This window comes from Embiotoca jacksoni, unplaced genomic scaffold, assembly GCF_022577435.1.
Source record: "Embiotoca jacksoni isolate LCO1_2020_lvr unplaced genomic scaffold, fEmbJac1.0.p SCAF_29, whole genome shotgun sequence".
In the NCBI taxonomy this organism is placed as follows: Eukaryota; Metazoa; Chordata; class Actinopteri; family Embiotocidae; genus Embiotoca; species Embiotoca jacksoni.
In genome coordinates, this window is record NW_027185380.1 from 1,399,279 (window position 1) to 1,426,607 (window position 27,329).

General features: G+C 41.3%; 1 protein-coding gene across 6 annotated transcripts in view; it reads left to right on the forward strand.

Annotated features, from left to right (window-relative positions):
- The first annotated feature begins 3,156 nt into the window (after nt 1-3,156).
- The window catches only part of sipa1l1 (signal-induced proliferation-associated 1 like 1), a 74,933-nt gene continuing 50,760 nt past the window's right edge, over nt 3,157-27,329 (forward strand). For 2 of the 6 annotated variants that reach the window (XM_069161846.1, XM_069161851.1), the window contains exons 1-2: nt 3,157-3,440; nt 26,857-26,923. The gene's annotated coding sequence lies outside the window, so the exon portion shown is untranslated. Of the gene's footprint in view, nt 3,441-3,706; nt 3,842-26,856; nt 26,924-27,329 lie in introns of all 6 variants that reach the window. The other 4 variants (XM_069161848.1, XM_069161849.1, XM_069161847.1 and 1 more) reach the window with 4 other exon arrangements.

Sequence of the window (27,329 nt, forward strand, 5' to 3'; positions counted from 1 at the left end):
GGCTGCAGCAACTGCCTCTCTGTTCTGCACAGGATGCAGTGTTCATCTTTTAATCTAACAAGTAGCTAGGGATTTTTAGAAACATCACATCGTTTTCATGAATCAAAAAATATTAAAGACACCACACACTTTTCACCTGTATAAATTTCAGAATTTCAGCTCGAGATGAATTTAGTGTTCTTAAGTTGTCATCATTGACTGGCAGAACGAGCAGGGAATTTTCACTGTCACTGGCTGTCGGTGATGTGTCTTTTCAATTCTTTAATCCAAACTGAATTGCATTCTGTGGCTAACCCAATTAGACTACTTGAGCTAATCCTGGGGGAGTATTTTTTTTCACCAGAGAACAACACAAGCCGCCCACACAAATATCCGCCCCATGACAGAATGGGGTGGGTGGTGTTAAGACCCATAAAGCTACAGGAATAGAGAGGTTTTAATGACAGTAATCTCTTTTCCTTTGTCTTTATTAGATTGTTATGTAATCCTGGATGACATTTTAGAATAATAGATGCATGGATGGAAAGTGGAAATGAAAGGACGGCAGAGGTAACTGTGGGGAAAATAAATGAATGAAGATGAGAGTAGGAACGATTGTCACTGGAAACAAAATTATTAATTATAAAGAGGAGAATAGACAGACGGTGAGGACAGAATATACACAGGATAAGGTTGTTACGTTTTCACAGATGACGAAAGGAGAAAGAGTTGGGTGTGACTCCCATTCTGTTCATCCACTCCTCACATTGGTACCTGCTTTAATGAGGGCAATGTTCTTTCTCTTATCTAATTAAAATTTTATGCAGAAATAATTAATGTATGTGAAGCAGGTGGAATTTGCAATGCTGGGCGTAAAGCAAACAATGAACAAACAGTCCCTTTGCTCATGTGAAGCAAATATGTCTTTGTTACTGTTTATTGCCTACTGATTTAATTTCATGTAAACTTTTTAATATCTCTGTCTAACAGTTCTTTAAATAATCATGTGGCACATTCGAGGATAATTTGCTCTCCGTAGTGGAAAAAAAAAGAGCAAAAACAACAGGAAGCAAAGATTCAAACACACTTGAAACAACTACTGCGAATCACCATTCACAGTAATTGTTTGAATCTTTATTATCAGTGTGAAATCTGCAGCATGGTGTGCGATTTCTTTTAACATTTTGACTGTTGAAAATTTTTTCAGATTTTTAACAAAATCACCTTTTATTTTTTAACTTTACTTTGAAATATTGAACTTTTTCAAACTTTTTGAACCTTGCTGGGATTACAGGCGAACCATCTTTATATGTGGAGTTACAGACAGTCTGTTCATACTTGAGTTTTACTGGAACTGACTCAGGGTCAGCTGTTGGAGCAGGGAGCAGCAGAAAACATCAGTTGGTTCAGGTTCAAGTTCAGCACCAAGGAAAATTTTCCTTCACAGGTTAACATGACTTTTTCTTGATTTGGTCAACCCATTCTCCCTGTTAACAATGCTGGGAGGGATATGAACCATCAATCCTTGCCTTGGCGAAAAAGTGTCTTCAGCTAAATTAACGAACAGCTGACTCACGGTGAAGCTGCACCTGCGGTCAGGTGTGATTCACCTGTTCCAGCAGAAAACAGCCTGTTTAACTCTTTTTACTTGCGATGAAGTCCATCCTCGTCAGAACAAACCTCCACCTGCCTCCACCTCCTCCTCTACACGGCTGCAGTGCTGGACTCTCTGTGAACTCTGTTTCCTGCTTCAGTCTCTCTGCTGGATGTTCTTCAGCACTCAAGACGGTCCAGTGGGGACAAATGTCGTTCATTTCAACATGAAAACTTAAAAACCCCCAAAATAAAAAATAAATCAACAAATAAATTAAAACCCACATGATTTTTTTTTTTTTTTTTAAATAACAACAATTAAAAAAACTAAAAATATTTTTTTTTCTTTTTTGAATAATCAAATTAAAAAAAAATAACATTAACGTCTGCAGTTTTCAGAGACTACAGACAGCATGCAGTACTTGGCTGGTCAGAACCTTTTTCCATGGTATTCCCAGCTTCTGTTGATTATTACATTACATTACATTTAATTTAGCTGACGCTTTTATCCAAAGCGACTTACAATAAGTACATTTCAACCAAGAGGGTACAAATTCAGAACAACAACAATCAAGAAAGTATAATCTTCTTCAAGATAGCCAAACTTCAAAGTGTTATAAGTAAGTGCCATTTTAAGTGCTACTACTCGAGGTAAAGTCTGACGAGGTGTGTTTTTAGTTTGCGGCGGAAGATGTACGGACTTTCTGCTGTCCTGATGTCGTTGGGGGGCTCATTCCACCATTTAGGAGCCGGGACAGATGTGGAGCGGAGTGAACGGGCCGGGATGTAAGGTTGGACCATGTCATGTTTGATGTCATTGCCGATTGCCTCATCCGATGAGAAGATTTGTAGTGAGTATATCTACCCTGTGGCACCGTTAGTAGGTTCCCCAGAAGTTCCATGTTTGGAACCCACTGAGACGCACTGATGCAGGATGTGTAGGTCACACAGTGTGACGTGTTTCCCCCAGGAAACAATGTTGCACAATGTGTATGTGACACTCTCTGACGTTTTTCTTCCCTGTTGAAAAACAAACGTGTTTACATGAGTTTTTTTATTTATTTATTTATTTATTTTTTAGATAAATCAGCATTTTTTTTTTATTTTTTTTTAAAAACGTGACTTTTGAAAAATATTTAGTTCGTGTCATTTTGTTAAGGATGATCATTTCTGATTGTCACACTATTCCAGCTACAGGTAGCTTCTGATGGTTGTCCTGTTGCCATACCTGGATGCAAACTGCAATAGCTTGGATGATGCAATAGCAGCCATCAGGGTTTCATCATTTGCAGTGCTCATCATCAACACCCAAACCTGCCTCACAAACACCACTTGCTTGAGAAAAAAAAAAATAAAAAAAAATAAATAAAAATAAATAAATAAAAAGCCATCGCTGAAAAGCCCATTCGTTTCTGTTGCCAGAGCAACGCTCTCCCTCTCTCCTATCCTTTCACCAGCCGCTCTTTTCGTTCCGCCCGCCGTCGCATCGCGAGACTACGCAGTGTCCTGATCCGCGAACACGAGCGCGCTGATTCGCATCGCGAGAGTACAGCCCGGAGGAGTTCAGAGAGGCGGTGACCTCATCGCGGTGGCGAGGCGGAGCGAGCCGCTGCAACTTTGGATGAACTTCTGATTTGAACAAACCGAGAGGCGGTCGGCAGAGTGCGCGGACAGCCACAGATACAAAGGTGAAGACCCCCCCCCCAGAGGTTTTCTGCTACTAACTCTTCACAGCCTGTTCATTTTTTTTTATTTTTTTTATTTTTTTTACAGCAATTACGGTTTGTGTATTCCGGTGACTGACCAGCGAGAGTGTTATTTTTTTTTTCCTCCTCCCGAAAAGGCAGACAAGGTGGGAATTAGTAAAGGTGAGTGGGCTCTCTCGGCTTTCACACTGACACACAGGCGATATCGACACTGTTAGTTTCTGGTGAACCGCAATGTAATTCATTGAAGTATTTGGATTATGTGAACCATTTAACGATTTTACGCTTCGCGGAGAAAGCGGCACTGAAAAGTTTACCTTGCAGTCAGCTGTGTGGTGTAACGTCCGATTCAGCTCGCTGTATTGTGACCGGATCTTGTACCAGTCATGTCGTTTGCTCAATGTTTTTTGTTTTTTTTTTGTGTGTAGCTTTTAGCCACCATTCAGCTCACGTTTCGCCCCCTGCGCGTTCACCACAACGCACCGCATCTGACAATGCAGACGGCGATTCACCGCTGCTCCGACAGAAACAGGAAATCTTGCAAAAATGAACATCAGATAGAGGTAATTGCTGTTTGCTTTGAGTCCCTGCGTGACCGCTGCGTAATTGGGATGGCTTGCTCCAAGCCGCTTTGTTGGGTTTCCTGTCTTTCTGTCCATGTTGTTACTCGTGAGCCGAGTTAGTCTTTTATGAGAGAAAATGTCATATTTCGTGTGAAGCAGCTCTTTCCTCGGCAGCTCTTCGTGCAAAAGTCACGACTGTTGCGGTGCATGTTGTTTGCCAGGCTTTGCTCACGTTTGAAGGGCTTGTTTGAACATTTGCAGGACTTCACCAAAGCTCTGCAAGGTGCATGGAAATATTCCAACTGAGAGGTGCGACTGTGAGTTGGGTTTTCTCGTGAAAGTTTATAACTTGCTTCTCTTAAAACTGGGCTTCTACGTTGTCATCATGGATAATCTGATATTCAAGAGAGTAATGCACACCCGGGAACTTGCATGAAATTAAAGATGAAGTTTTTTTTTTTTTTTCTCTCTACCCAGGGCTCTGTCAAGACCAGTCTCATTAATCAAAATGGCCGTCTGTGTAGTCAACTCTGATTTGAATAGTGATGTAACAGTGCCACATTTAAGTGATGAAGATGCAATGAATGCTCTGATCAACAAGCGACTCAAAAACAGAATAAACAAACTAATTTCTGGAGTGAAACCTAAGTTTAATTAAAGCCGGCTGAGGTTTGCTTATAGGAAAGTTTTGAAGTCTGCGCTTGTGTCCGAGGTTTCTCTCAGTCCTAATGACACCCAGGGAGGGACTCTCATTGTAAGTAGACCCCCCTATTGAGGCTCTGTCTTCTGTTATTGCTGCCATCTCCACCTGTGGAGTCTCCCCTCAGGCTACCAGCCTCAGCCCTGCAGGGGGGAGGGGAGGGGGGACACACAGACACACTCCGCTTCCTCCTTTGACAAGTCCTGAACGGACATGTCAAAGAGACTGCGATGGGTCAAATTTTCAACTCCAAAGAAAATAGCAGCATCACAGATATCTTCCAAGACAGCATTTGTAACCGCTTTGTCCACTTTGCTTGGGCTGCTGCAGCTGCTGCATCCACACACAGAAAAGGAAAAACAGAACCGTCATGTATCAGCAGCTGAGCATCTCATGCCATCAGCCCTCCCTCGTCGTTGCCTGTGAATGCCAAGGCAGAGCAGATCTGGAGGCTGTGTCGCATTTACAATATTAAGAAGGCTATTGAAATTGAGTGTGTAGGTGGAGGCATACATATTCTGTCACACATGTAGCTGCTGAATTAAAGGGGAGGTGGGATAAAAGGAAAAAAAAAATAAAGAAAAGAGAACATAAAAATGTCAGGGTTGCCGATCGGCAGCTAAAAGATTCTTGAAGTGCTTGTGGATGCGGAGGAGCATCTCCCGAAGTTTCTGGATTCAGCGGCTGGGGTTGGCTAAAAACTCGCCTTCAAAAGGGCTTCGGCTCTCTTCATTATCAGCACAGCAGGGGTTTCCTCCGAGTTCTAAATGAAGAATTTCCGAGGACCTTTGTTTTCTGCTTGCAAGCGAAATCTTCAGCTTTAAATTGATATCAGATACACTGTGATCGGGATGCGGCCACTCATTCAAAAAGCCTCTAATGTGTCTCCTAGTCCTATCTGGGACAGGCAAGGGGGATTTGGCCGTGTGCACAGAGAGAAATCTGGCAACTGCAAAGTCAGGAAAAGAGGACTTTTAAATCTCATAACTGGCCAGCTCGCTCTTTCATTATGGGCACACAATGTGTCACTGACAGAAGCTGGTAATGGGGTCTTACCTGCTTTTGACCTCTCACACTAGCCTCACTGTGTCCAACCCGATTACTCCTCCCACCTTCTGTCTCAGTTCAGTCTCCACTTCTTTACTGTCCGCCTCCCACGTTTCCCTCCTCCCTTCTGCCATCACTGATGGCCGTCTTTTCCGTTCATCTTGCTGTCTTCCTGTTGTCGCAGGAATGCCAGGACTCTGACATTCTCATCATTTCTGTCCACATCCCTCACCTTATCTCTCCACCACCCTCCCTCCCCCATTCCACGATTTTGCATGTCATCCTTTTGTGGGGGCCATGGTAATCTTTTCTGTATTGATTCTGATTCATAATACGGGCAAGCCTCTTTTACTTCAGTGCTCCTGTTTTTTTTCCCTTCCCTCTTCACTATGCTTTTTTTTTCTCTCTTTTCTCTCTCTCGGCCTCTTTTCATGGTGGAGATTGGAATGTGAGTTCCCTCTGTTTAAGGTCTTGGGGTGGGCTGCCTCTTGAGAAACAACAGAGCAAAAAAAAAAATACTCCTTAACAGTGAATAGTTGGCACTGCAGGGCAGAATGATTTAATAAAACTATTGGCCCTGGCAAATCCGTGTGTATTCTGCATATGAGATTTAAAGGTGGTTTCCTCAATTCAGTGCTGTTGTTTTGTTTTTTACCGTAACCTGAATATAATACAACTAATTTCAAGAATGATTGGTGAAATGCATCACTGCAAACTGTAACTGCCACAAACTGCCACCTATTAGCACTGCCTATTATAATCACAATTCACATTACAAACAGCATGTTGGTCAGTAGCCAGAATAAAGAACACAACTCAAGCGCTATTGCTCAAGTGTCCACAAGTGAGAACATTTCTTCGTCAACAAAGAGTTGGTTTCTAGTAGTGAAGGATGATGTTGAAAACTGGAAGATTTAAAAACTCTCTGAAAATTAACACCTAGTCTTGCAGGCAGACATCAATAAAGACAAACTAATAATTCTGTGCATTAATTCAACTTACAATAATTCCTTAGAAGGACACCAATGTTTTTATCTGAGTTAATGCCTTATTTTTTTTTTTTCCATTCAAATATTAAATATACTCATGTTGGTTATTTGACTTGAGTGAAAGTATTGAGTTGCCCTATGGATGTGGAGCATCTGGCCACACTGGCATACAAAGTTAATTAACACTATAGCCAGGGTGCCAATCACCCTCCAACCACGTTCAAACCGATGTCATAATCATCTGCGACACACATTTTTCTTGGGCCGTTTTGTAAAGATAAAAAAAAAAAAAAAAAAAAAAAAAATCATATCCAGAAATTATCTTCAAAGATTGTTAAAAGGTAAACAGAGGAAGACAATCCCCAAAGACTAGAGTGCAGCATTGCTAGAAAGCCTAGGTCTGTGTGCTCTTGACACATTTGAAGTGCAAGCCAGCATTTTGTTTTCACTCAACAAACAGCCCTTGCGGTGTTTTTCTCTGATATGTGAAATTGCATATCTCGTTTGATCCATGGTCTTTTGCAGAGGATAAATCTGAAACCCTGTTGAGGCTTTGTCAGCGGCTCTCATAGCAGCCGGGAACAGAAAGTGAGGTCACAAGAGGAAGCAGTTACTTTTAGCCGTTCCACCTTAAAAGATGAAATTTCCCTTTTATTGGATCGCTTTCTCTTTCCCCACTTTCTCATCTGTGTGGTGAAATAACTTCTTAATTAGGGCTGTAAGTAGATTATAGCACATGAAAGCAGTGGATTATAAAAAAAAAAGAAAAAAAAAAGCTTCCAATTTCAGTTGTGACAGATGAGCAACACAAAACAAAAAACAAATCTATAAAAACGTCATGAAACAATGAATAGGCAGGCTAATCCATGCAGAAGTAAACAGAGAGAACATACTGTACAGATGGAGAGCCCTGACAGGGCGAGAGCAGCCTAGATACTATGGGAACAGTGCTTAAAAACATAATTCTCACAATTGTACAAGCCAGTGGGGACACTTTGGATGAGACAACAGTCAAAAACAAAAATTGTACATGTAAAGATTATGATTTTTATGTGGATATTTTGTACAACATAGCCTCTTAGGGATGCATCAATTGAGCCTTTTCTCTCCTCATACTGTATATGTCTTGACTCAAGGTTACCTCAGCGCTCTTATTTTTACCTACAATATTAGTCATGTTATGTTTATATTGGAAATTCCTGTCTGGTAGGTGATACAGTGAAGATGAGTAGTAAAATTAAATTACTCCAAACTGTAACCCACAAATGGCTTGTATTAAAAACATGAAGTACTCTGCTAATCTATTAATGCCTTTTAACAGACTTACTTTTTGAACTACGGGCCGAAACCCACCACGCAACTTACTCTTGTCGAATTAGCTATAAAATCGATTGCAATCCTGCTGCAGGCAGAACATCTAGTCATGGATTTCACCCAATTTCTGTGTTCCTCCATGTGGCCCTCTCAGACCCCCTTTTTAGACTGTTGCGGTAATCTATAATTATCCAGTGTTTGAGATTGGTGTGAATGGTTCACCAGATAGCCCATCTGGCTTTTTGAGTCGGCTCCTGGCAAGGGATTGACTGTAGTTCTCACTCTGCTCAGCTTCCAGTAACTGCATCAAAGGGTACATTTAAATATCTTCAATATCAATAGGAATATGTCACTATAAAATGAATTTAGTGTTGTAACTTTGTTTTAGTTTCTGAGGGGAGCTTCTAGCCCTCTAAATGTTGCTTCCCTCCAACATTGAGGTGTTTAAACACGTATGTTATTGTGTTTACTGTTCAAATATTATCCTAAAACCCCTATAACCCCTTTTAGTTTCATCATCTTTTGCACTAATATTTCAAGTTCCACATGATATTTCAATTCAAAGTCAAATCTGATTATATGATGTCATCTGTTTTAAACTAGTTGCATGACCTCAGCATGTCTGATGTGAAGAGTCAAGTGCAGGTTTAACATTTGTTCATTATCCCGCATTAAAAACAACTACGTGTGTGAAATTGATTATTCTCTCTGGATGTCCTCAATCCCTCCTCGCTTTCACTCCATAATGACATTGCAAGAACGCAACTGAGCACGAGAACTGTAAATCTTATCCCCAAACATGTATGGGAGCGTTGCTGAAATTCCTACCAACTGCCTTGCCATCTGTTTCCAAGCAGACAGACCTCTCAAATTTCTGCCTCGCTAGATGACTAAAAGGATGTTGCTACTGTTGGCTGCCTGGGCTGGTATTACTGATAGAAGTGCTTTTCTGACCCAGTTGGATTTGTTAATTGCTGCTATCTCTCTTGTGCCATTTTGGGAAGATTAGTGTGTGTGTGTGTGTGTGTCTGTGTGTGTGTGTGTGTGCAATTTTAAATTTACACACGGTATTTGTCAGGAAATCACGCAGCTATTTCAGCACTGAATATTTGATTGGATTGTTGTCAGCCTTGAACTGAATTTAAATTTTGGTACAATTTTTTTTAATTTTTTTTTTATTATCCACTGAATAGAATAGATATTTAACAACTTGAGCTTATTATCAATCCTGGAAACAAAATCTTTTAATGTTGCTGAAAGCCTGCATTTTTATTCAAATCTGTCATCAGGTAAACTCCAGTGCAATTTGTGTGACTTGAAGTTTAGAGGGCAGCTCTTTGTCTGAACTATACATGCAGGTAGCAGTTTATTAGGTACACCTCACTAAAACTACTAACAGTCCTGCAATAAATGCTCCATTTATGACGACTATAAATTCTTGTTGAAGCTGTTTGAGTTGCTTCAACTGTACACTGTGTGATCATTTTGGAGGATATATTTTGTGCTGGAGTTGAATTGCATTGTTTTACAATGACAGGTCTATTATTTTGTCCACCCCATATATATCAATGCGGTTAGTTCGATTTACAGAGACATCTAAACTAATCTAACATCACCACATTTGGAAATGATGGAAGCAGCCTTAGTATTTCAAGAGACACGAGACACTTTCTGTTTTTGCTCTTGTGTTTGAGAAGTTGCAGATACATTACATTAACACAGAGCTATATTCGTATGTTTTGAAACTTGCCTTAAATCACATTATGCAGAACTTTAGGTGTTAAAATAATGTAATTTCCCTGTTTAAAATGCAGGTATTTCTCAGATATTTCCACTAGATGCAGAGTTTATGGTGTTTTATTCATTGGTCTCTGAATGTTTTGAGTTCTGATTTGTTGTAAGGTGTGGATTAACTGGAAAATTTAACTGAACACCCGCGACACAAGCGTGTTTGATGTTCAAAAATAAGACCGCAACAGCTGAGTCTCGACTAAAGAGCTTTACGCAATTTTTTTGTGACCACCAGCAGCAACCGAAAAAAAGCTTAAATAGCTTCTCGGAGAGTATCATACAATCACTTTAAAGGTATTTTATATTTGGCTTAATCTGAAAGTCCAGCAATAGAAAGAGGAGAGAGGGCTTAAATAGAGGAGCGGAATAACCTTAGTCACGGTGGAGCTGGTAGTTTGAGTCAGAGGGACAGCTGTAGAGGAAAAGAGAGAAAACCCAAGAGAAATAAGACCATAACCAGGAAGATGTAAATGAAATAAAGACATGCAGAGAAGTTTTAGGAGTGAGAGAGAGGCAGCACGGGTGCAGAATCTGTGTGACTGAGCGAGCGAGTACGCTGTGTTAACATTATCGCTGCTGGACAGATAGTTCTAATAATGTTGTGCAGCAAAAAGTATTACTTTTCTCTGGTCTGGAGAATGACAGTAATAAGTGAAAAATTCTCTTTCCAGATTTAAAAAAAAAAAAACCAAACTTGTCAGGATTATAAAACCCTTGTCGGAGTTTGCAAACCCCTTCCGGTTTAGTAGTTGTTGCCTAGCAACACAAATGATAAGTCTGAGGCTCAGGAACTAGGTTTTTATAATCTTTAAAAAGGGGAATAATTAAATATATTTTGTTTAATTAAATATGGCATTTGACAAGTGGTGCAGCTGGGATAATACCCATCCATGTTTATAAGTCCATGGTTGTGATGGAGTGCAGGTGTACTGTCTCTAATCCAGTAAATTTGTGGTAGGAGCCAAATGTGGAACCAAACAATCACACTATCTCTGTTTAACAGTAATGCCCTCCAGTGGTTAAAGATTCAGCCAGATATGTGCACATTTGTGCTTTGTAAAATACCGACCGAATGATAATGCGACACATGAAAGATAATGAAGAACTCATCGCAATGGAAATTCTATCAATAGATGAAAACACTTTGATTATGTGATAGCTTTTTCCTGAGGGAACCCCATAATTGGAAACTATTGCCAGTTTCATTTATAGCCTCTCTTCACACAGGATTTGGTTTTTGATGAAGATATACAGGGATTTTATTCCTGTCCAGACCACACAAGATTTTTCTCGGCCCCTAAACGTATTCATTTTTTTGTCTTTTGATATGATTGGTGGACTTGGAAAAAGAACATCTTGCTCTTTTTTTAATTTTCATATTTTTGCACCAATGACCCTTTGATGACCCGGGCAACGGTTTGTTGTAATCTCAGATGCTTTTTAACATTATAAGCAGTGTTCTTGCAACTGAGGCTGCTCGACAAGCCCGCTGTTGACAAACTTCACATGATTGGTCTGAAGAATATTCCAGAATCATGCTGTTTATTACAAACCACCTACAATAACTTTACACTGGCTGAAACTCTGTCCAGAAAAATCCAGTAACCAAGTAGCATTGCTAATGTTTTGTCACTCATATCCCCCTGGAACATTTGACCCATTCTCATGAGCTCCAACTTGATTTGATGCCTGAATTCTTCGGGTAAAAGCTGTAAAGTAAGAGCATCCTGAATTACATAATGCACACAGTTCATGTTGTGAATCCAAGTTGGCCGGAGAGGCAGCTCTAGTGCTTTCTGATCAGTGCAGAAGGCAAGCCGGAGTAGACCAAAAATAACATCATCCTCTTGAAATTCTAATTAATGTATTAATGCAGGATTAGTGTGATAAGGCAACTTCAGAGCTTTCTGTCTGGAAGATTCAGTTTTCAATCGGGTAATAGATTAGATTCATGTAAATTAGCTGATATTGAACTTTTTGGTGTTCATTGGATCTGCTTTCAAGTTTGTGGAGGAGCCTAAAGGTCAAAAATGCAATTTCCTCAGTGGACCCACGATTTTCTCGTGTGCTATTGTAGGGACTCTTCCACTGACGACAGCTGCACAAGTAGGGGAAACGGAGGTGCACGATTAAAGGAAAACACATCCTCGTCATTGTTCAACGCTGCAGGATGAAGTCGCTTCTTTGATCCAAGGGAGACTGCTATTACTTGAAGTTGGAAAAAAAAATCTGCCATCATTCATATTCTCGTGCTGTCTACGCAACATGCAGTGTGTAATATCACTACGCGTGGAAACGGCGATCTATTTTATGTGATGAAGAAGACATAGGGGATTTTGTCTTCTTTGGGTATACCGCACTTTACAGATTTGCCAGAGCGTGAAGAAGGTGGTTTGGAGAGGGGAAAAAAAAATCAGGCTTTAGAGTCGACAAGCTTTTGAGTTGTTTCCCAGCCTTGAAATTGATTCTTAAACTCTGCTTTAATTGACAGTCTCTGTGATTTCAGTGTCAGTTAGAGCTCTCTTTCTTGGCTGTAATGCCCCACTGAGCCCCAACAAACCAAACGGATAATCTTGTGACCATGTGGATGTTTCCGGTAATGCGGCTTGGGAGGGGTTATGTTAAGATACTGGGATACTAAGACATGTGCTTAAGTACTCGAGATATTTTACTGATCCGTCAAGACAAGTCTCTGCACTACTTTGCACTAATTCTGCTTATCTTTTAAAACGAAAAACAATACCCATTATCAACTCCCTGCCAGTGTCAGTGAACACTATCTGTGAACAGTCCTGAAAAATGAAAAAAACGAAATGGTCGTGACAGTGGTAACAATTGTGTATTAATGTGATCTGTTGATTGAATGGTAATCTGACCAGGGATTGAGTCAAAGACCCTGCAAATCATATTTATTTCCCTACAATAATTATTATTTATGACTAGATGGGACACAATTGATGTCCAAGATTAAAACTCTATTGCTACGGAACTCCCAAGTAATAATGAATTGGGCTTTTAATTGATCCCAGAATGCACTGAACATTTGCCCAGTGCATAATAAAGACTCCAGCCTCCTGTGACCTTGACTAGAATAAGCAGCAAATGAAAAGATGGCTGCTTCTTGCTTGAGTTGTGACATGGAGAGTTTTCCAACAGGTGTTCCTCTGCTGGTTGTACACAAGCTACTTTTCTGTTTGAGGACGCTCGATAGTTTCATGCGCATATCACTGGTGGTATGAAAGTCGTATTTTACCAAACAGAATGGGTGTTGAATTATAGATTTAAAAACAAAAGTGTCTGTCAAGACAAAATGAAGCTAGACGCATTTTGAGGGCATCGTTATGTCTGTAAGAAAAATTGAATGATGCCCCGCGTCTCGGTCATCGTGCCACGGAGGAAAATATCCTCGTAATGAACGACATCTTGCTTGAGTTTGTTTGGTTCCGAGGAGGTCCTGAATGGTGCCCGGGTTGTAAACACATGAATTCATGTTGATTTACTGAAAGCAGCAGCAGCTTTTGGCTGAACCCTCATCAAGTGTTCCTGCTTTGCAGATCCATGTGCAAAGCCAGAGATAATGCTGATAGTGGTGAATTCCCCACTGTCACTTGTTAGGAACTGGATTCTGTGCTCATGTTGTAGATATTATATTTCAGGCTGCAGCAAATGATTATTTTCATTATTTTGTTATTTTTATTTCAGTTATCAGCTGATTACTCTTTAATTGTTGTTGTTTAGTCTGTAAGAGGCTGAAGAAAATGTCAATTCCAATTTGCCAAGGTTATGTCCATATTGCTTGTTTTATTTTGTCAAAAAGATAACATTTAAAGGAATTCAAGTTACAATGATAAAAAAACAAAACAACCCCCCCCCCCCCCAGTAAATCACAGCTTAAGAAACTGGAAGCAGGTTGGCTTTATTTTGATCAATTAGACAATCAAGAAATTATCAAAATTGTTGATGAATTTTTTGTATCAACTATGACTAGTCTACTGGGTTAATTTCGCTGCCTAATACACAAACGGACATAAACTAGGCTAGAAGATGGGGCTGGTTCTGATGGAGCCATAGGCATAATCCATAAGAATGAGTCTCAATGCCCAGATGCTTAGAACATCTGGCCTGCAGGTGGTTGAAGTAGAAACCAAAACAGGAAAGTGGCCTGTCATGATCTGTGGTGCTCGCTGCAACCTTTCTGCTCCAAGAAAGGGAGTGTTTTGGCTCGTAAGCCGATGGCCTTGCAAAGCCCGTCTGGAGATTCCGTTGTCGGGCTTCATATTAGATTTCAGCTTCATGGCATTTGGGAAAGGGAAAAAAAAAACCTGTTTGTTAAAATGGCATCGTGCCTTTGCTGGGGTCGTCCCATCACGATTTTAGCAGAGCCATCGACCGACAATGGCACGCAGAGGAATGTGTGAGAATGCTGCGTGTACACAATAGGGATGACCTCATCGTTTTCACCCTCGTCTAAGCTCAACATGTTGAAAAACAATGAGATCTGCATGACCGAGTAACCCCCCGTCCCCTATCTCCCCGTCCCCCGTCCCTCCTTGCTCTTGTACTCTGCATGTGGGTGTTTACGTCCCCACCACTGAGGTGTGTATTTACCTTCCAGTTGACAAAGGTTTTTAAAATATTTACTCAGGGTTTAACTGGTTAATGATTATTTGGACAAGCGGGATTGGAAGCGTTGGGCTTCATAAACTGGGGCATGTTGCTGCAGAGAAACCAGCTCCAATGGGCTTTCTCCGTGGTGTCAGCCAGTGAATGCGGTCCTAACCTCGATAGTTTCGAGTGTGAACTTTTGCTCAGGCTGTGAGTCCTTTTGAAATGGAAGCATTAATGAGATGGTTTACACGCTGAGTTAAGATGGCCAGTTATTAAAGTGTTGTGATTTTTTTTGTCTTTTTCTTAACTGTCTCGACGTAGACTTGGATGTTTACAGCTAAAAAAAAAAAAAATCTTTTGGGCTGCTGTTCAAAATTATTATCTTTATTGATTTATCTGACGCTAATTTCTTTCAATCAGTTGTTTGGTAAACACAACATGACATAACGGTGTAAAAAAAAAAAATATATATATACCCATCACAATGAGCTGCAGCACGTGGTGACATCATCATGCGTCTTGTTTCGTCCCGGCAAAACATAACATTTGATTTACTATGAAGAAAAGCAAGACATTTGCATATTTGAGAACCTTGGATCATCAAATACATTTTTTTCTTTAATAATGTCGTAAACAATTAATCGTGAAGTGAAAGGACAATAAACTTGAATTGCAACTATTCTGATTGCTGATTAAATGCAAAAATGAAGAATGTTTCTGGTTCCAGTTTCTCAAATGGAGGTTTTGGAACTTTTTTGACACATATTATAGTAAATTTAATATCTTCATGTGTCAGACTGCAAGTCAGACAAAACAAGCAGTTTGACAATGTCACCTTGCGCCCACAGGAGATTTGTATTTTGTCACTTGTTTCTCAATAATGAATAATTTGTTTGACAATGAAAATATCTTGGGTTTTCTCTACCTTCAACTGATTTGCTTCTTTCACACGTTTCACAATACCAACTTTACTCGTCCTTGACTTTTCAATAACTTTCTATTATCCTCGAGTCATCCAGAGGATCCTTTCGACTCGGTGAACAAGTGATGTTGACCTTGTCTACCAGGAAACCTTTTTCTCGCAAACCTCCCTCCTGTTATACCCGTTTCCTCTGCATCTCTCCCGGTCGTCATACGTGGATGCTGCCTTGCTACCTTGTCACTCGCGTTGAGTGGGCTGCTGTTTGGCGTTGCAGTGCTTTAAATGGTCATTGGAGGCGATTTACCACATCGCGCTTTGATCCATTCCAGTGGCGTTCTGACAACTTCTGGCTAATGCCTCCGCTGGGTCTCACCAGCTGTGAGGAGGAAAAGCTTGATCAGTAGTTTGTGGATGTGAACGCTGATGTTTTTCATTAACTTCGCGCGTGGCAGGAGTGTCGACTGCCCGAGCGCTCCTTGGTAATGACATGAGGCCGGTTTGGAAGTGAAGCTTCTTCAATGAGACCCCACTGGGTTGTTTTTAATGAAATGACTGCCTGAAGCCCTTTAGCATCTCTTAAAGCACTCGGGGGAAGAAAATGGCTACGGTTGAGGAGAGGTTGAAATGAAGGCACTCGCACCAGCCTGTCTCCCTTATTTTCTATATTTTCTAATCTAACCACTCACATACTGGCTGGAAAGAAGTGTCCATTTTCTGTCCTGGTTATACTTCACAGTCAGTGAGTTAGGGAACTTAGGGAATTATAAAATGATAACCAGCCTGAGAGAACGAACCTGTCAGGGGATACTCCTGCTCCCTGAACTCAAATTTAAAGTTTGTGCCTGTGTTTATGATGATGTTGATTATTTAGAGAAGTCAAGGGTACATCTAATCGACTATCAGATGATTTGAAATATACGGTTGTAGATGGACATCACAGTGTGAGAGGAGAAAAGTATCCAGAGGGTTGTAGCTCAAAGCACTAGTGGGTCTCATCGCTTCCTAATATGAGATTCAATAAGCTAATGTTGCCAGGCAACGGGTGCAATTTCACTTTTGGCAAGTATTGCTTAGTAACAAAATGTGTTTCCAAGAAGTAAAGGCAGAATCACTGGTGGAATCAATGACACAACGCTCCGATCCAATTACCTATTTTAGTAAGTGAAAGCAGCATATGCAGCGCCACGTAATGACCAGCAAGTAATCTATAACTGTGTTAAACCACTAGTGGAAGGAAAGTCAGACCCACGCAGGCAACCTGATTGTTTTATTCAGTTAAATGATTTAAAAATGCACAAATTGTGGGAAAGAGCAGTGAACACAATAAGCTGCTTTCCTAATGTTGTTGTTTGGCTCTCTTTGCATGAACTTCACCTCGAATATTTGGAGTTTTCCAAAAAGCTGAATCCTCCACAAATATCCCCACAAGCTGTGTCGGTACTGGAGCACTCTTGCCTCACAATGCACCTATTCCTGCAAATAGCCAATGGTGCACTAGAGGGAGGTGGAGTAGGAGGAGAGGGGCGGTGTGAACGAGGCCTGTGGGGGTGGTGCTGGGTTACATAATATCGGATGAACCCAGCTGTGCTGTGTTGTTTAGCCCATGGGTGAGGTAGTGTCAGCCGAGCTGAATGATGTGCCCACCTGCGCTCATCAGAGTAGGTTCTGGATCAGGGTGCAGGTCAATGAGCAGAGCGACACTGAGCAGACTGATCACCTGTAGTCGCTGAGCATCAGAGGCAAATTGAAATGGGCAAAACACGAAACCGCGAGAGTACCAACTTCTCCCTTCTGGCGACGTGTTGCCATGGCAGCACAGTTGTTGTGTTGTCAGAAACCTTGGCGTGTAATGACAATGCAGGGCTCTTAACAACGGTAATTAGCAGCCATTTTTCTTTCTTTCTTTATTTCTTACTTTTTTTTTTTTTTAACAAACAAAGCTTCCTCCAAAAGTGGCTTCTCATTCCCACAGACACACATATCAGTGGAGCAATGCACCAGGAGTAAATAGACTTTATCATGTTCTGTAAAAAAAAGGATAGTTTACACTACTTAATACAAATACACACTGTTTTCTCCCCGCATGTTGGCAGTGTGTCACTCAGTGATTGAGCACAGAAACTTCTGTGAAGACTCAGTCACTGTTAATTTCCCCTGCCGACTGCTTTGTTTCTTTTGGCAGACTATGCAAGTATCATAAAGCTTGACTAAAGACTGAATAATATGCTACAGGTGTCTCTTCCAGGAAGGGGCCTATCACCCTGCAAGCTTTATTTGAAAAGCCAGGATCAGAGTCTCTGTCATTAAAAGCTCATCACGTTGCCCTCTGAGACCTCTATAATTAAAAGAAGAGGCGTCTGTGATTTAGTTTGAAGTCTGTGTCTTTGATACGGGAATACAGATAGAAATACAGACAAACCAGTGTTTTCTCGCATGCAACATTTTTTTGGAAGTCTTTTTTTTATTTTTTTTTTATTTTTAAGCACTGGTTCAAACTTACACAGAACCATCCTGCTCCTCCATTGACATCAGACATTAAAGGTCTGTAACCATATAAGAAATGCAAGCAGAGGCACTGGCTGTAAATAATGTGATTCAGCTCTTGATGGTTGGTCGACATGTTCATCCTCATTAAAAAGCTTTTAGTTTACGTGTCATTCCTGGTGTTCCTGTCATATTGATGAACATGTAGTTTGGGAAATGTATGCTTGCTGGTAGGTTATCACATGTCAGTCATGCCTATGGCAGTGCAGGAGACAGGAACTTGAGGTTATGCACACTAACACCATTTCCCTACCTTCAGTGCGTTGCGTATAAACGAAAAAAGTTGGGACCACCCAGGCGAGCCTCTGGCGCTCGGTGTGGAGTTTCCCTCCACCGAAGCTCCCCCAACTTTAACCATTATTTTTTGCCCCTCTGACAAGGCTGGATGGGAGCATGGGGGAGAACGGCAGGCAACCTCCGGGTTTGTAGTGCAAAAGTATCTTCGCCTCTGGCACTGTCTGACTGCAACTAAAGCCTCCTTACAGCAGCTCCGTCTCAGCCCTCAAGTGAGTGGGAAACGGGAGAAAAGGTTGGACATACGGGGGGAGATTGGGTGGCCACCAAAGGTATGTACAAAAACAAGTGGAAACCAATACGTGTGTGTGGTAGGAAGTGAGGTAGAGAAAGCAAGACAAGTGAAAAATTGGATCTTAGACAGGTAAAAGTGGAGAGGAAAGACCAGAGGGAAAGGAAAAGACATTTGATATGGGAAAAAGGGAGAGGGTAGAGATTAAATACCAGCAGTAGAAGTTGTGAATAGTGCGAGGGAGACGGAGGGAAAGGTGAACCTCAATAAGAGCCAGCCCCCGCACTTAATTGTTCTGTTTTGCCAGGAAAAGCCCCAGATGCCTGTAGTCAAGCAACGGCCTGACCCTTTCTTTGGTTTTGAGTTGTGGGGTTGAGGGCACCGCACAGAAAGCTTAGCAGTGGGCTTTTTTATTCAAAGGCCTTTTCTCTGTTGCGCCCCTTTGGGATGTGCAAAACCTCACATCTGTCAACGTGTCACAGGGCTTGCCGTCTACAGCCTTATCCTCCTCCCCTCGATTCCCTTATAACAACGATTCCCCAGGACGTTTCTCACGACCATTAAACACGCACTTGTCAATCTCCTCCTCGTCGTTTTATGACCGATGGCCTCGTAGCCGTTTGCCTCTCAGCAGGCGAGGGCTAATCGATACAAGCCTGCTTTTGTTTTTGGCTGGAAATCAACTGCTTACAAATAGGTACACAGGTTGGGATCACTAATTTGTAGACTAAAAGCATACAAACTCCTGAATACTGACTACAAACTACTGAATACCAGTAGGAAGTGATTTGAATACAACAAATCTTTGTCAAAACATTAGAAATTTGTGCATGCTTTTATTTACAGTTGACGACTCTCCCCGGTTAAATCGATCAGTTAAGCTGTCCTCCCACAGAACTTGTCAGACGTTGTTTTTTGGCTCTGCTTGTAGTGATGCTACCTGCTACTTTGTCTGGTGCCTGTTGGATTGTTTAGAGCGTCTCCACGAACAAAGAGAAGAGAGAAACAATACGACTGTGGGCTAATTGCTGTAAGTAGTGGGATTGTGTCTTCAGATGTCAGGTCTAAAAGCATTAGCATACACTTTTCTTCTTGCTCCCTCTTATATTTACCTTCACGTTAGAGCGACATTTTTTTTTTCTTTGCCATGTCTAAGAGCTGTTATGTGTGTGGTTGGTAAATTAGCATATCTCTGACCAGCAGTGACTCAAATTCCCTGACTTTATGTCTCCATTTTAATAATAATTTGATTCAATATGGTAAAATAGAAATTATACTGTTTAGGCGACACAGAATAAGTTTCATTATCAAACATGAGCAAAACAAAAAAGCCCCGGTTGTCAATTACTTACAGCTTCATCTGCTATTATATAAACACATAAATAAAGCATGTGGCTCCACTGTACAGAATACACCGTAAAGTCTGCAGGCCGACTGACAGATTGTACATCTATATGCTGGTACATTTAGCATAATGACTGTAGGCAATCATATGACTCAAAAGTCTATATGAGTGAGGTACACGTGCAAGATTAGCAAGGGGAGGGAAATTAATTCATGAGGAAATGTCTTTAAAAAGAATAGCGAACTACAAGAGGAACTTGTAGTCAAAGGCTGTGTTCACACTCAAATCAGATCTTAAGGACAGACTGTCTGTCCTGTTATTTGCAAGTGAGCAGATCGACTTTGTTGTGTCCAGACATCACCGACCTATCTACATGGGTCGCTGTGGTAACGACGTACGCACGGCTACGCTGGTGACGCGGCTTCCCAACACGGAAGCTGCCAGCGTAGAGGTGGCAGCAGACAGTTTATTTCGGCTCCTGTCCGTGGACTTTTGTTAGCGTTGTCCAATACAGTGCAAAAATCTACACTTTCTGCTCTCTGCTGGGGGTAGAAGAGATCCTGTTCAATCTGCGTCTCTGAAAATGACGTCGTCACCATGTGTCGCGCTGCGAGTGATGCAAGAAATCCAACACGAACCACGAACCAGTTTCGAACCACCTCCAAATGTGGTTCGGATTTGGATTGCAAAAATCACACTTTGTGTTTTTTTTTGCTGTTCACACTTTCAAAAATGAATCTGGAAATTACAATAAAACGGGATTTGGCTGGCTGTCGCAACATAGCCAAAATCAGACACAGTGTCAGGAGAAGACGAGAGTCTTCATGGTGACTTGGCTGTGCCATGGCTCCTCCTGTCACTGCTGTTGTTTATAGTGTGAACACGGGTAAAGAAAAGATAGAAGAAAATAAAAAAAAAAACAAAAGCGTGTTTTTGTTGTCGGTGCTGTTGTGGGCTGGAGTTTTATGAGCTTTGAGGCTGGGGATGTGGTAGCGGTGATTTATAGCTTTCATTATCAAGATTTTTACCACACTGCCGGATCCCAGTAGGCAACACGCAGACCTACACACACTTGAGCTAGCTGTGGAGGCTTGTACTTTACCAGATTGTGGTTAGACAGAGGCACTGAACAGTTAAAAGTTTTCTGAGGTGCAGTTTTGACCACAAGGATTAAATGTTAATGCTTCCCAAGGTCTCCATCAGGTGCAGGTGGCTTTTTGAGAGACAGTGTGCACACACACACACACACACATACACACTTTCCTGGCAATCTAAATCTTTGATATTTGTGCTTTTCCTGTGCTCACTGTGAAGTGCAGACACATACCAGTCCTGAGACAGGGGAAAGTAGAGAGAAGGGAGAGGATTTTTGAGTTGAACTCGTGCTTGGACTTCTCCTCAGTGTTTAACATTGCTTGTCTGTCTCACTTTATCTGTTATGTTTCCATCAGTGGCACTCTCTGTGGCCGTAAACCCATCTTTGTGCTCTGATTTAGCTTGTTGTTCTGAGTAACACTTTAGTTTCTTCCGCTCTCCACCTCACTTTTCTCTCCTTCTTTCTTGTTCGTAGGCTTCTGCTGTGGTGTGATTTACAGTCGTAGCAGAGGATCTGCTACTTTGGACATGCTTCTGCTCCTTTCCACATTTTCTCAATTCTCTCTGCAGATGATTCCCAGGCTTTTTCAGACACACATGTATCCCCCCTCCCCCACACCCCCTTTTCTTTTCCTCCTTTTTCTTTCGCTGTGATACTTGGCTGAAAAACAATCACATCGCTCCCATGACACTTAACCGTTCTCAATACTCTGATTAACATTCATTTAAAAAAACAACAAAAAACAACAAAAAAAGGCTCTTGGTTTGAAAACTTGCGGAAAATCACACACTCGCATGTCATCGGTTCCAAGCATGCACTTCTGAAGACTTATTACCATGATGATAGTAAGTCAGAAGCTTTTGTGGCCATTGGGTAACCTCCTCCTGGCAAATGAGGAGCTTCACAAATAGCTTGGCCGGTGAATGCTCACTGGACGGCAGTGTAAGCAAACACACGCGCGCCAGGTTTGCTGAATAGCAGCAGCAGCTAAAAGTAGGCCTAATCCAGGCTCCACTCTGAAGAAGGTTTAACCAACAAATAGATTTGATACAGTCACTCCTCCAGCCCGTGTCCCTGTTTTCCAAAAGGGCTGCAGAGTGTGGGAGAGGAAAACTGAGGCTTATGTCCCCAAGACTGAGGAATGCGAAGAGCAGGCAGCTGAGATTTGATGGAGAGCTGCGGCCAAAACAATGAAGATAGGTTTAGAACGGGCAGAAAGTGAGGATAGGTGGCAAAGGAACAAAGCTGCTTATGCTGGCCTGCGGTGGCTTTGAAATGTCTTTGGAAGAAAATCCAGTGAGAATTTGATCCACTATGAGTTTCTGCAAGTATTCTGATCCTCCCCATACACCTTCTCAGGGATTTAAACAATATGCTTCCTCTTTCCTTCTTTGTACCGCAGCCCGCCTCACTCCTGTAGCATGGGGAACTCACCTACTGTGTGGTGCGAGGTTGTTATTTTTATGGGTCATAAAAAAAAGGAAAAAAAAAAAGGTGTTGATTTTACATCAGTGTGGCGCAGTTTTTCTTTTCACAGTCTTGGCATTTGTAAAGCATTGCCAGCTGAGGATTAGAGCTCAGGCAAAGGTAGAGTGGGTTACATAAGAAGTACTTAAAAGGTGCTAATTGTTCTTCCAGGTTAAATGCTTTCTTCTCAAGTAGACAGGAAGCGAGGACCTAATGGCACATTTGGCAACACTCGAATTTGTGTCTTAATAGCTGTAAGAAACCGGTTACAGGAGCAATTTTTTGCAAGCATATTTTGGTCAAGCCTAATTCACGTCAATTGAATTATTTGGGAAAGAATACAAAAGGCAGCAGTGAGGATCATTAATTCCCTTTTGTCTGCATGATTAGACCAGAACAGGAACAAGTGCGTCACTGTGAGGACGGTTATTTCCAGTCTCTCGTGTCATTTTGTGTTAGTGTCTTCCGAGTCCTTCAGTCTTTTGAAGAAGCTGGTGTCATAAAATTATGATGCACCTGAGGTCAGCCTGGCTACCATCGTAGGCTGAAACCTCTTGGTGTTTCTGATTACATATGGGCTGCACGACTTGACGTTGGGATGTGCTTGGAGGCTGGTGCAGGGCACCCCGTCCAGTCTCAGCATGATGTGGCACTCACCTCTTCGATAGATTAATCAACTCGTAGACTTCCAAGGTGAAACCCTTATAATTCCCCGTGTAGCCAAAGCCCGACACAGCTTATGAAGCCATTACATGCACCTCCAATGCTGTCCAAAACTATTAAAAACACACGGATGAGCCACGACATTGCACTTGTTGGCATTACTTCATCCTTCACAGGATTTGGTTCTCAACTAGGAGGAGCCATGAGCATCAGTAGCTGACTGGGAAGAGAGCTACTTAAATCCTCTTCTTCGTTCTCGTTCGTCCTGCCAGACATCTGGATGTTGTCTGTTTTACGACCTGCAACTTGAGCTAAGGTTCTGTCTGACTCTGGTGTACCACAGCATGATTTGTACTGTGAAGCTGTCTCCTTAAAAATCTCGCCAAAGTACACATCTTCTTGATGATGGGCATTTTTTTTTGGTCATATTCGGTTTTGTTTTATAGTCAAAAGCTAATGGAAGGAACATCCTATCTACATAAAGAATGCCTTCTCTTATGGAAATCAACAGTTGGCCTTATTAAGTTTACATTCATGGAAGGTTTTGCAGATTGAATTTGACATCAATGTTTTGACTTGCCTAAGCAGACATCTCTAAATCCAAGGTGAGGTAAAGCTGAGGGGCCAGACTGCATTTGATAGTGATGTTTTTATTTGCTACATTATAATTTAAAGCCCAGGACGATGCGCTCTGCTTAGCACCAGGGGTTAAAGTATCTGTAGCGGCTTGTAGCTTTGCTAAGACATGAACTAGGTCCAGTTGGGTTTCTCTGCTCTCCAAAACTTGCGTCTCCCTCCCATTCCCTCTCGTAGCCCTCAGCAGCCTTTAGAACATGTTTTGTCTGCATCCTCGTGATTCTTTTTTTGATCAGCCTTCACTCTTCTTACAACATTGGTTATAGTTACAGCTCCCCGTACTTCCCCAGATAAACTTAATGGAATTGCTTTTGTAGTTCTCATGTCTTTTGTATTCTTGGGAATAAATGACAACCATTTGAATTTTCTTCTGATCTCCTGAAACAAAGTGGTCAAAACTGGACTCTTTTGTTATATTTAACTCTCCTGTGTCATGTGAGACCCGCAGGCTTGGGTCATACTTTTTTAAAATGTGTTTTAACGAGGGCTCACAATCATTAACTAGTAATATTGACAGAGCATGACTAATGGACAAGTTCCTGTGTACATGTGGCCTTGCTTACCAATCGAAGATAGGCATTGTAGCAGCAGTCACTACGAGTGGACAACTGGGGGTTTAGAACAAAAGGTTGTTCACATCATTACTGCATGTTTCATTTAAGACTCTACGCTCATTTCCTTTGTGAGTTTTCCAATTATGTGAATTGCTACTGGTCATTTTCTGAACCAGAAAACAACAGCAGGAAAGAAGCTGTTTTGCTAATTGTTATTGGTGGGAAGGAGTTTTTTTTTAATTTTTTTTTTTATTTCTGTGGCTCCTTGAGTTTCCTCCTCACACTGCCCTGATCATATGTGGGCAGTGGTCCTAAAAGGTAAGTTCTACACAACAGGGCTAAAGCAGGTCATAGTAGCCTAAATCCACAGATCCTTGACGTCTGTCGTGCAAGAAGAGACGAGTGGACGGTGTGACAGACAGAGGTTTGGTGTAGAGTTGAGTCATGCTTTGTTTATGCTTGTCCTTTTATCAACTAAGCAACTGAACATAGTGGTAGAGCGAGTGACTGTGTATTGAGCGACTGTGTACATGCGTTCCAGTTTGCATAGAGGAGAAGGTTTTCCTCAGACTGACAGAGGACCATTAGCAAGCCTCATTAGGCTGAATGTCAGCAGACAGAAGAGGTTCAAGGTCCGGGTCAGTAGTCTGCTCTAATAGCCTGGCGTATAAAGAGACGGCAATGAAGATGACTAGTTAAGACTCGGAGGATACAAATGGGTTAGGAGACTAAATGCGACTGAGTTTGGAGCTAAAGGTCGCAATATAACAATGAGTGTGGAGTTTACATTTTTTTTCCATCGCTCAAACTTTAGCTCCGTCCAGGACATTTCTTCTTCATGCGATAAAATATTAATACATTTTCAGCACCTGTCCATGCCTACGAAGAAATTGGTACAGAATTAAATGAAGCACCAATCTTCAGGGAAAAATGGCAGAGGTGCTATATGACACAGTAAAGGGCAGGTATTATTTATTAATGGCCGAGGACACATTCTCATCCTTCAGCACCGGATTTGATGAGACGTGTTGGTACCTCTGACACATCTTTACCACCTGACAATAAGTGATCGAAAGTACAGTATTTTTACATGAGTCTCCACTGCTGTAAAACAATTTGCTGATTTTTTAGCTGGTGTTTAGCAAGACTGAGAATGGGTGGTAGCGACAGTGGAGGCGAGCCGGTAGATCCCTTTTTGTGTCTTTGGAATGAAATGCGAAACTCGCGTGATTTAATCTCATTCACGAGACAATGAAGACAATAAGATACTTGGCATCTTGAATTTCAGCTCCTCCTTCGGGTTGATGAAAGACGTCAGTGTTTCGCTGATATCTTGCACTCATTACCACATTTTACTGTATATTTGAGTTTACCTTAGGCAGCCCTCTTTCAATAAAGCTTTCAATCACATGAAGTCCGGGCGCGTACAGATTGCCTTTGTCAGATCAGGTGCCTCGAGTTATGGCTAACTGAATTAGGGATATCTGGTGGGAAGCAGAATGTTAAAGTTGGTAGTTAAGGACTAATCGCAAATAAAATAAAATCCAATTAATTCACAGGACCACACAGATGGAACTTATAACAAGCGTTTCTGCAGTGTGCAGAGTTGGCGGCTGCTGCTGCTGCAGTTCTCCAGGAAATCCAGACAGCCTCCATGGAGAGGAAATGAAATATGTGTGTGTGTGTGTGTGTGTTTAAAAACAGCTGCCAGATGACTGCTTTGAGCTGTGATTATAGTGGACAGTGCACTCTTGTTAACCTTTGTCACCAACTGTACATTTTTCTTTTTTAGTTTGAGGCATGTTCTGGGATTTTAATTCCCAGCCTCCTCTTTGGTGTCCATCCATCAAAGCTGGCCAGCAGCATCACATACGTAGAGCTCTTTTGTAACCACTCTTGTCGATGCCCTTAGTTAGACTGTCAATTAAGGCTCGTGCTTCATTACAAGCATTATGATTTTTAGAGTCTTGTTAGTGTGTCTCTAATGGTCCTTGAACTGAACCACAACCATTTTGAGATACTCCATTAAAATTAGCAATGCTATTTTTTCCCAGAGGCTTTGAGAGCTGCTTTTAACAAGCAGAGGAATTTTGACGTGACTTTTATATTTGTTGCTTTATTACAAATTGCTTAGTAAAGTTAATTGGATCTAACTGAGTTTATGCATTGTTGGATATCTTCTTCCGCTATTACAAAAACGAAAAGATGGGTAAGGTTATGACTGTTGTCGCAGCATCCCTTTTTTCTCATCAGGTTGTTGCTCTGTGGGTTTTTGCTTTTTATTTAAAGTTATCAAACAAATCTATTTCCTAGCGGAGGAGGTACCACTGAAAATAAAACAAGTTTTCTGATTTTTAATTGATGTCGGTCAGATTCAGGCATGTGTAGTACCTGTGACTCATATGGTGAAAAATTAAATCTGGATATTAGCTTGGTTCAAAACACAGTGATCACTAAGTTTGATAATTAGTGGATTGGGTTTTAATGGTACGCAGAACTCATAGTTTGATATGTGCCAGTTTGGTTATGAATGAGTAATTCTATCCCTGCTAACTTCAAGTCTCCTTATAGATCTTTAATGCCATTTAAATCATTTAGGGTATTTTTTTTTTTTTTTTTTTGGATTTCAGCCTTTTCCTCCAATCCTGCTTACTAGTATTTTAATAGGCATGAAGTACCACATTAAATTTGTATCTTCTTATTTAAGCTTTGTTTCTTTTACAGTTACTGTTTTGTCATTATTTTAATTTGTCTCACTTCACCATGTTCTGTATATCATTCTGTATTTAAAAATGCATCTTCTTTTATTTCAGCTCTACCAGAAAGCTGTCCGGCTGTCATCTGCAACGCTCTGGCCTTGATGAGATACTGGGATCATCAGTGAGTATCCAACTTTCTCAGCTGGTTTTGTTTTTAGTCTGAGTTAAATTTATCTCAGATGTTGGTATGTTTTCAAGGTCAATGTTCTTCTGTTGTGTTTTTTTCTCTCCAAAAATGATGTCTGAATGTCTTGAAGTGAGTGAACTTGCGTTATAGAGCGCTAATAGAGGAACCAGTATTAATTGGGGAACTTGTTGCCACTTTTTAGTGGAAAAAAAGGGTTGATTATAGGTTCAAACGATAGATTAAAGGAAACAAACGAGCATTCCTGTTGTTCATTGTCAAAAGAATCTCTCTGTACCAGCACTAAAAAGTTAAAGCCACCGACTTGAAATATGTGAGTTAAACTGTATAGACATTGGACAGATGGTAAGTCTAGCATCTCCAATGTAGTTCAGTTGTGTCG